Source organism: Mchenga conophoros, linkage group LG7 (assembly GCF_057382185.1).
Source record: "Mchenga conophoros isolate Kocher_MC1m ecotype Shallow Benthic linkage group LG7, M_conophoros_male_GT1.1, whole genome shotgun sequence".
NCBI classification, from domain to species: domain Eukaryota; kingdom Metazoa; phylum Chordata; class Actinopteri; order Cichliformes; family Cichlidae; genus Mchenga; species Mchenga conophoros.
Window position 1 is genome coordinate 50,843,487 of NC_140532.1, and position 9,918 is coordinate 50,853,404.

At 47.6% G+C, this 9,918-nt stretch overlaps 1 long non-coding RNA gene across 1 annotated transcript; it reads right to left on the reverse strand.

Moving 5' to 3' along the window:
* Positions 1-8,479: 8,479 nt before the first annotated feature.
* LOC146571058 (uncharacterized) lies at positions 8,480-9,200 on the reverse strand. The gene is made up of 3 exons (XR_014893061.1): positions 9,125-9,200; positions 8,753-8,899; positions 8,480-8,537 (listed from the first exon to the last, which is right to left on the reverse strand). It is a non-coding gene; the product is annotated as an uncharacterized LOC146571058 (long non-coding RNA).
* Between the last annotated feature and the right edge of the window lie 718 nt (positions 9,201-9,918).

Genomic DNA, 9,918 nt, shown 5'->3' on the forward strand with positions numbered 1-9,918 from the left:
ACCGGCCTTTTAATACAACAAAATAAAACTTATACCGGTACCGAAAAAAAGAAGATTTATTCATAACACACGTGAAAAGACCCAGGAAAATGATAAAAACGATAACAAAATAACGCTGAAAACTGATAAAAACCCTGAAAACTATACATTTCACACCTGAGCCTCTACTCTCGCGGCCCGGTACCAAACGACTCACGGACTGGTACCGGTCCGAGGCCAACCCGAGGGGTTGGGGACCGCTGATCTAGGGTACCTGGATCCTATCATATCTACCATAGGACAAGAGGCAGGATACACCCTGGGTGATCTATCACAGGGCTAACACTGAGAGACAGATGATCATTTACATTTACACCATTTGCCCCCAGAAGATTAGCAGATTCTGAAAGAATCAGACTTTCCCGTTGGATGCCAACAATCATGTCACACTCAAACCAACTTAAATAACATTTCTACCCCATTCTGATGCTCAGTTTGAACTTCAGCATGTCATCTTGGCCATGTTTGCATACCTCAATGTGTCGAGTTTCTGCCGTGTGATTAGGTGATGAGATATTTCTGTTAACAAACATATCAAACTGTTAGAAACATTGGTGTAAAGTAAGTTGTTCATAGTGAAAAGTTTGGTTTCATTGCTCTGATGGATTTATCCCACCTAAGACGTCATCCACTGGTTTGTAAAATCAAATTTTAAGGCCTTAACTTTAAATGAAGATCCAAATGAAGTTAAATACTGGACTGAAACTTACAGGTGGCTGAAATCAAAGAATATGTGAATCTGCTGGAGATGTAATAACCTTAGTGAATGATGTCCTGTTTAGTTACAAGCTAAAGTTACAAGCTAAACACACATTTACTAAAAACAGAAGCCTGAATATGTTTGTGCAAGTGTAAAAGAAACGGGCATGTGAATGTATCAGTGGCACCTGTGTACCTCCAGTTTGGTACAATGAGCCTGATTGTTTCTCTGTTTTGGCCGCACTATGCTAGCATTTCTCAAACATATCCAGATAAAAATGTGTGTGGTCGGATTTTTGGCTGTGGCGAATGGAGCTCTTGGAAAACAATGACTCACTTGCTTCTTGTTCAGTGAGCACTAATTTACTGATTTGTTTTGTTTTGTTGTCAAAAGAGGAGAAACTCAAGAAACTGAGAAGTTTTTTAACATGACCTGAAACTTAATCTGACCATCATTTCACACTCCACCAGTCTTGTAAATCTTGATCATATTAGGTTGCATGTTTAAATTTATGTTACACAAGCCACTAAGAGAAATCTATCGATATCTATCCATCCTTCCATCAATTTTCTGCCGCTTATCTAACTGAGGGCTGTGAGGGTTCAGAGGTAGTGTACACAAGAAGTGGTGTACACCTCACTTCTCTAGACAGGTTGACAGTCTATCGCAGGTCTAAAATATACATAGAACTGTCAAAAGCATTCACTTATCTCCAGTGTTGGGTAAGTTACTTTAAATTAGTAACTTAGTTACATTACTAGTTACTTCTATCAAAAGTAACTCAGTTACTTCAAGTTACTCGTTACTTTCAGAGTAACTAGTTACTAGGGAAAGTAACTTTGGTTTTACTCAGAATTCTCTTGTTAATGTGTTGCTTCTGTAACCCAGCAAGATTGCCAGTCTTCTAGCTTGCTTACTTGCCACAAGTGCACTGTGCCACCTACCAATAGAAAGGAAAAAATAATGTGCACATTTCCACGAGAGAAATCCCACACCTGATTCTATCCTAGCCTGCTTTTTACATCCAACACAAAAACTGCAGTCGTGGTGCTTTCGATTGTACTCAGAACTCGGAAATTCTGCCTTCTGAATAGGAAGATGTAGGCAACACCAGACTGCAGATGAGCTGCATACAGGGCTGGACTGGGACAAAAAAATCGTCCCGGGCATTTTGACTAGAGACCAGCCCACCATTATAGGAAAAATCATAAAGCCTTTGAATGAAAACAAACACTGTTGTGACAGTGATGTACACTGTTCTGATGGTATATATGCATCAATCTATCAATCGTTTGTTGCAAGACTCAGATAATAATTTTTTTTAAAAGTGAGACATTTTAAATGAGAATAAGAAAGTATTTCTTTGTGCCCCCCCTTTCCCTTTTAATGCCCTACATGGACCCCTGGCAACACTTTGCTAGACCCGCTCCTGCACAGTTACCAGCTGTCAGCTACTTAGAAAAGGATCCTGGTGTTATTTGTCTCTCAGAAACAGTTCATAACTTCCCTTCAACTCATTCATGTCACCTAAAAGGTAAACCTGTTTCTCCATCACCTGTTCAGCTCTGATGATTCAGTAAGGACAGCTCCTGGTTTCATGTTCATGTTTCCCTCTCATCACATAACCAAACCGACATCATGACCAGCAGCTTAACAGCTGTGGCTCCAGCAAACATCAGCTGATACTAGAAATTAATATTAAATAAATTCTAACAACAGCTGATCAAGCTTAAATGTGCTGCTGTTGTTTACTGCGACATCCGCTGGTTTCCTCTTTCTGGCGCAAAGTGGGCGATAAACAAACAAGAGAGAAAAGCCGATCAGCTGATCATTGATCAGTTTCATGATTGAAGTAGAAACAGGAGAGGGAGGATGAGAGGATGAGAGAAGAAGAGGCAGCTGTGCAGTGTAAACACAGAATAACTCCAGCTTTGTCTTTTTCATTGTAGTTGAAACACAAACTGTGTTCCTTTTCACCTCAATACGAAACGCATGATATTTTCTCTGAATACGAGACGATTCCGTTTTTTACGGGAGGGTTGGCAGCTCTAATAATTAACCTTATGAACAAAATAAAGTTCAACATCATTAACTTCATAGCTCCCACCCAGCTGTATAGAAACTCCGTCATGCTAGCTAGCACGCAGTACGAAAAAGTCAGCATAACGAAAATAAACTCCACCTTAACTTGGTTCATATCTGACCCAGATGGACTGCAGGTTATAACTTCTTACCTGAAGTTCAGTTCAGCTGACACTCTCGGACCAGCGGCCGCCTCGGGTCTCTCCCCTTGCCTCCCTTTTCCTTCATCCACCTGCTGGCCTCCACCACTTGCTAATGTTATTGAATCTGTGGAAGCTCGCGATAGCCACCACACGAAGTAACGAATAACGAGCCCATCTAAATCCCAGTAACGACTAACGCGTTCCTGATTTTGGCATAATAACTAGTTACCGTGCTCGTTACCACAATAATAACGTTCTGTCAGCGGTGTGTGTGGAGGCGTGGAAGAGATGACCCAAACGCTGGACTCACGGTGCAGAAATGAAGAGGATTTATTGGAGGGTGAATGAATAAAGCAGGAACGATGGAGTGGCTGGCTGACTGACTGACTGACTGACTGAACATACTGGCGGAGAGACACATTACCATCAGACGTACATCAACATCAATGACACGACCGAGAACTGGTGAAACCGAGGAACTTAAATACACAGGTTGAATGATGACAATGATTGGAAACAGGTGAGAACGGGGCTGAACATAATCTGACTAATGACACGGGAGACAAGCTGACAGGGGGGAAAAAAAAACAGGAAGTGAGAACATTAATGTGGCGAACTAAACTGAACATGAACAAACTGAAATCACTGGGTCAACGACCCAGGAACCCTGACAGTACCCCCCCCCCCCCCCTTCAAAGGCCAGCACCCGACGGCCAAAAGAAAAAAAAACCAGAACAGGGCGGGCGGAGGGGGCCCAGGTCGGAGGGACGGAGTCCACACAGAGACAGTTCAGGTGGGCGGCCACGTGGCCCGAGGCCGAGACGAGACAGTTCAGGTGGGCGGCCACGTGGAAGGCAGCAGCGACCACTGAGCCGGTCCGGTGGACGGCTGCGGTGGTTGAGATGAGACTGTTCCGGTGGGCGGCCGCGTGGTCCGCGGCTGAGACAAGACAGTTCAGGGGGCCGATCGTGCGGATGGCAACGGCGGCGACGTGGACATAGTTCGGGGGGCCGACCATGCGGAAGGCAACAGCGACGATGACAGCGCTGGTCCGGGGGCCGACCGTGCGGAAGGCAACGGCGGCGACGTGGACACAGTTCGGGAGGCCGACCGTGCGGAAGGCAACGGCGGCCACTCAGGCGAAGGCGGTCCGGGGGCCGGCCGTGCGGAAGGCAACGGCAGCCATTGAGCCGGTCCGGTGGTCGACCACGCCGGCGACGAGGAGAAGGTGGCCGAGGAGCAGCTGCAGGAGGCGGCACGGGAGCCGGCGGAGACTGAGGAGCAGCTGTAGGACCAGGCGAAGCAGAAGCAGAGGCCGAGGCCGGACCAGGCGAGGATGAAGCCGAAGCAGACGCCGGACCAGGCGAGGCAGTGGCTGAGTCTGATGCAGGGCCAGTAGGCGCGGAAGCCTCTGGCTGGAGACAGGCAGGGCCAGTAGGCGCGGAAGCCTCTGGCTGGAGACAGGCAGGGCCAGTAGGCGCGGAAGCCTCTGGCTGGAGACAGGCAGGGCCAGTAGGCGCGGAAGCCTCTGGCTGGAGACAGGCAGGGCCAGTAGGCGCGGAAGCCTCTGGCTGGAGACAGGCAGGGCCAGTAGGCGCGGAAGCCTCTGGCTGGAGACAGGCAGGGCCAGTGGGCGCGGAAACCCCTGGCTGAGGAGCAGGAGAGCTCACAGCTGGCTCTGGGTGCTGTGGCTGCAGGTCCGGGAACTGAACAGGATGGTAGACCGGCGACTGGGAGACAGGAGGCGACTGGACTACAGACTGGACCGGAGCAGACTGGACTACGGACTGGACTGACTGGGCTGCAGACTGGACAGGGGCAGACTGGACTGACTGGAGTGGAAGCTGAACAGCAGGTGAGGGAACTGACTGGAGTGGAAGCTGAACAGCAGGTGAGGAACTGACTGGAGTGGAAGCTGAACAGCAGGTGAGGCTGACGACGGAGCTGAGGTTGGTGTGGCTGATGGCTGAGCTAAAGACTGAGCTAGACAGGGAGATAGAGCTACAGCCTGGGCTAGTAAAGCTGGTGCCTGAGCAGGGGACACTTCAGCTAGCCTAACCAGGGATAGTGCGAGGGCGTGAAAAGCTGGATCAGGAGGTGGATGAAAAGGTGAAGTAGCAGGTGGACCGGTTAGCTCTTCCAAGCCTCCAGGGAGGTCAAGCTGGGTTCTGGTTGCCCTCAGCCTGGGTGCTGGGACAGGCACGGAAGGTGGCTGGACACCAGTCACCCCCACCCGTGAAACAGGAGCGGGTGTGGAGGTGGACTGGGTCGCAGCTGCCCTCCTCCTGGGAGCTGGCACTGGTGTGGGCTGGGCCCTAGTCCTCTGAGGAGGTGAAACGGCTGAAGAGGAAGGCCGAATCTGGGCCGCTGCGCTGGTAGGAAAAGGCTGAATGATGGGTGTGGAAACGGTGACTGGGTGTGTGGTACTGGAAGGTTTCTCTGGGATTATTCTGGTCCTCCTGCCACCACTATTTACAGTCTTTAATTGAACGGTCGTCGAGGGTGTTGAAGTGCGGATATTGTCCTTAATAAATCCCAGCTCAGAGGGAGCAGAGCTGAAAAATTCTTCCCAGTCTACATCCTCCTCCAGGAGGGAAACACCCCACGGATCAGGGATAAGTTTGCTATTTGTTTTAAGTGAAGAGTCGAATGTGGAGGGTGGAAGACAGTCGCTGGAACTCCCCATCTGAAAACAGTCCATGTTATGGCGGAGTGTGCGCCGCCTTCTCCGGGAAGAGGCAGCGGGCGGGGTACACAGCCGAGCCTCTGGCACGGGAGCCTCCATTGAGCCGAGGTGCGAGGCGGAGCCGCCGTGCCATGGCGAGGTTGAAGGTCCGGTGAATAAAACGGCTGTCGGGCGAGCGAGGAGCGGAGCAGCGGGAGAGCGAGCGGCCGAAGCTTAGCCTGTGACGCCCACTCTCTGCGGCGAATGCTCCGATGCAGCAGGTGGAGGACCGCGGCGTCTCCGAGGCCCGCCCAGAGCCAGACGAGTCCCCTCAAAGATGTGCTCCCTCTCTGAGAAGAACCGCTGTTTCCACCTGAGCTTCTCCGCCCAAATGGAGAGCGCTGCGTCCTGCCGCTCGAAAAGGTCCGAGTCCGCTGGGTCAAAAGCGTGTCTTCTTGGCACGGGTCGTGTCATTCTGTCAGCGGTGTGTGTGGAGGCGTGGAAGAGATGACCCAAACGCTGGACTCACGGTGCAGAAATGAAGAGGATTTATTGGAGGGTGAATGAATAAAGCAGGAACGATGGAGTAGCTGACTGACTGACTGACTGATTAACTGAACATACTGGCGGAGAGACACATTACCATCAGACGTACATCAACATCAATGACACGGCCGAGAACTGGTGAAACCGAGGAACTTAAATACACAGGTTGAATGATGACAATGATTGGAAACAGGTGAGAACGGGGCTGAACATAATCTGACTAATGACACGGGAGACAAGCTGACAGGGGGGAAAAAACAGGAAGTGAGAACATTAATGTGGCGAACTAAACTGAACATGAACAAACTGAAATCACTGGGTCAACGACCCAGGAACCCTGACACGTAGTTACTGTAACGTGTTACTTAATAACGCGTTAGTCCCAATACTGCTTATCTCACATGCATATGAACTTGAGTTCATATGCTTGTGAGATATGACATGCAGACACGCAGGTCCTGTTCTAAATCCATAGGGTTTAATATTATATCGGCCCACTTATTGGAGCTATAAAAACTTCAAGTCCTCTGGGAAGACTTTCCACAAGGTTTAGGAGTGTGTTAGTGAAATCTTTGACTATTCTTCCAGAACTGTATTTGTGATGTTAGACAACAACGTCTGGCTTGTAGTCTCCGCTCTAATTTATCCCAAAGGTGTTCGCATTTGAGGTCAAGACTCTGTGCAGGCTAGTCAAGTTCTTCTACACCAAACTCGCTCATCCATGTCTTTATAGACCTTGAGTTGTGCACTGGTGCGCAGTCATGCTGGAACAGGAAGGTGCCATCCTCAAACCGTTCCCTCAAAGTTGTGAGCATTAAATCATCTAAAATATCTTGGTATGCTAAATCATTAAGTGTTCCTTTAACTGGAACTAAGAACTGAGTCCAACTTCTGAAGAACAACCATATCATAATCCCACCTCCACCAAACTTTACACTTGGCATATTGAAATCAGACAAGTATTGTTCTCCTGAAAACTGCGAGTGGTGGCGTGCTTTAATTAAACCATTGCATCTAAAGCTTTGCAAAGTGTTTGGCTTGGATACAGCTGCTGAGCCATGAAAACCCATCTCATGAAACTCTCTATGCACTCTTGAGATGATTGGAAGTTTGGAGGTCTGCAGATATTGACTGGCCTACCGCTTCACAATGTCTACTTTGTTATAATACCACTAACAGCTGACTGCGGAATATTTAGTAGTGAGGAAATGTCACGACTGGACTGCACAGCTGATCATGGCACCACGATGGAATTCACTGAGCTCCTGAGAGTGAGCCATTTTTTGAAAAATGTTTGTTGAATCAGTCATGCCGCATGCCTAGGTGCTTCATTTTGCACACATGTGGCAATCCAGTATCACATTAAAAAAAAGGACTGATGAGCTACAATACATGCTTTTATTAAAAATTTAGTTTCCTGCTGCTTTAAAAGTCTTCGCTGGTCAAAAGCAGTAGAAATCCTAAAAAAGTGTGACCTTGAGTTACTTCACTCTTAGAACAAATGACAACAATTCAATCAAAATTATTTGTTTTGATCACAAATACAAGTCACTTCAGCTAGCAGCGGCTGGACTGCCAAGGACTCTACCACCAACCACTACCCAATCCACATTATACAATATTTGAGGCATGTCCAAGTGGGAGGAGGCCCCAGGGTAGACCCAGCACACATTCGAGAGATTATGTGCCTGAATGTCGTCCAGGGGAAGGTCTGGGCGTCTCCACTTAGACTGCTGTTCTCACAACCTGGACCTGATAAATGGCATATCACTAATGGATGAATGGATGAGTCACTTTAAACTGAATCATTAAACAGTCACCATTTGTTTCAGCCAAAGTTGATGCAACTAGACTGAATGAAAAGAAAATGAACTCTTCTTTACATGCTGATAACGCAGTTTGTATATGCTGCAGCCTACTGACTAAATTATAATAGTAAAATATTGATTTGTTTAAAGCATGCCTGAGTCAGACTGACTATTCTCTTTTAGGAGATAACAAACAACAAAGACATGTGCCTATCAAAGACTGCGCAAGGGAGAGTGAAGATGGTTCGGGGGCGAAAGAGCTAACCTGTTTGTCTTTTGCTGCATTTTTGAATTGGAGACCACAAGTTATATTTAAGAGGAAACAGACTTATACTTATAGGACAAACATTTTACCCATGATGTACAGTACTGTGTTGACAGATGCTATGCTAATGGTTGTTGTGTAAGACGCATGCTGGTGCATAAATTAGACTACAGCAGAAGTTGATCAGACAGAATCTGGGCTACTCACAGGAGCGAGGCAAAGAGATGGTGTGCTCATACTGCAGACGCTCCCACCAGTACGGGTCAGTCAAGGATGGCTCGATAGCAGGCTTAATATTGCAACAGAGAACATGAATAAAACAAATCTGATACCGACAGCACCACTCTCTCCATCCATTACTTACAGCAGTAAGACATTAGAGTAATCTTCAGGCCTGGGCAACCAGAAACCCTCACGAGTTGAGGCACTCGTTAGTCCCTCAAAGTTAGCATGCATGTCATGTAAACACAATGACTGAACGTATTACATCTTACTCAAACTGACCTGTCAATCAGTGGCGGTCCTTGACCCTAGTTGGTTGACGAGGTTTCTCCAGAGGCCAGGCTGCGGTGGCCGTCCTGGGCTAGTTGGACAGTTGGCTGTCAGAACTGTGCTCATCAACCGTGGGGCAGCATTACAAACAAAGAACAGCTGGAACATCAGGAGAATGACACTGACAGATTAATGCACCCGTATTTACATTATAAGTAGCCACAATTACATCCAGACAGAGAGTCGAAATAGTCAGAGAGCCAGTAAGGACACGGATGCTTAAGTTTTTTCAGAGCTTGATCAGAGATTTTTTTTTCCCCTTTGCATTTATCATACTCTGTGTGTCGTGTGTGTGTGGGTGGATGTGGGAGTGAACGCACAGACCTGATGATATTTAAATGTTGACAGCATGCCTAGTGCTCGTGTCCTCCGTCACTCTGTCTTCATTTCAGCTCACTCCTCCAAACACACTGCATGAAATCAATGCGCATAAGGCCTACTCGTGCCTAATGACAAACCAGCAGCACAATTTGTCTGATTCTTGGAAAACGCTCTCATTTGTGTAATTACAGCATTCATCAGCAGCCTTTAATCATATTTTATTGAGATGCAAAGAAGTGGCTAAATAACTGATACTGTAGCTCATGCTGTAATGACTGAATCTGGAGCCCCTTTTATAAAATGGGCACTCTGAGAGTTTTAGCTCGATGATGGTTAAAAAGCACTCGGCGGGAATTTTTACCATTAAACCATTATGTCACAGTCTATCCCCTTACTTGTCCTCTCACCTGACTCATTTCCTTTCAATATGCGACTCCCCTTGTCACCGATGTCCTTGTTGGTGTGTGCATGTGTGCACGAGTGAGGTGTCAGCATTTTATCAGTAATCGTTCAGCGAGTGGCTTGTCACCCCCCCCCCCCCACCTTAAGGACGTGGCGAGGAGAGGCAAGGCTCACCTTTGCCATCACTGACATTTTAATTTGTCACTGCTAGCCATCCTGTTTCTATCAATAGCACATCAATGCCTCAGAACAAACGCCATGGGACAGAGATTTCTGGGTTCAATAGTATTGATACTCACCGCTGATTAGGGCTTCTGTATTGCAGCTACCGAGCAGCCGTCCCTGGCTGTGGGTGTGTCAGGTGAGGACAAGGAAAAGAGAGGAGAGTGGGAAAG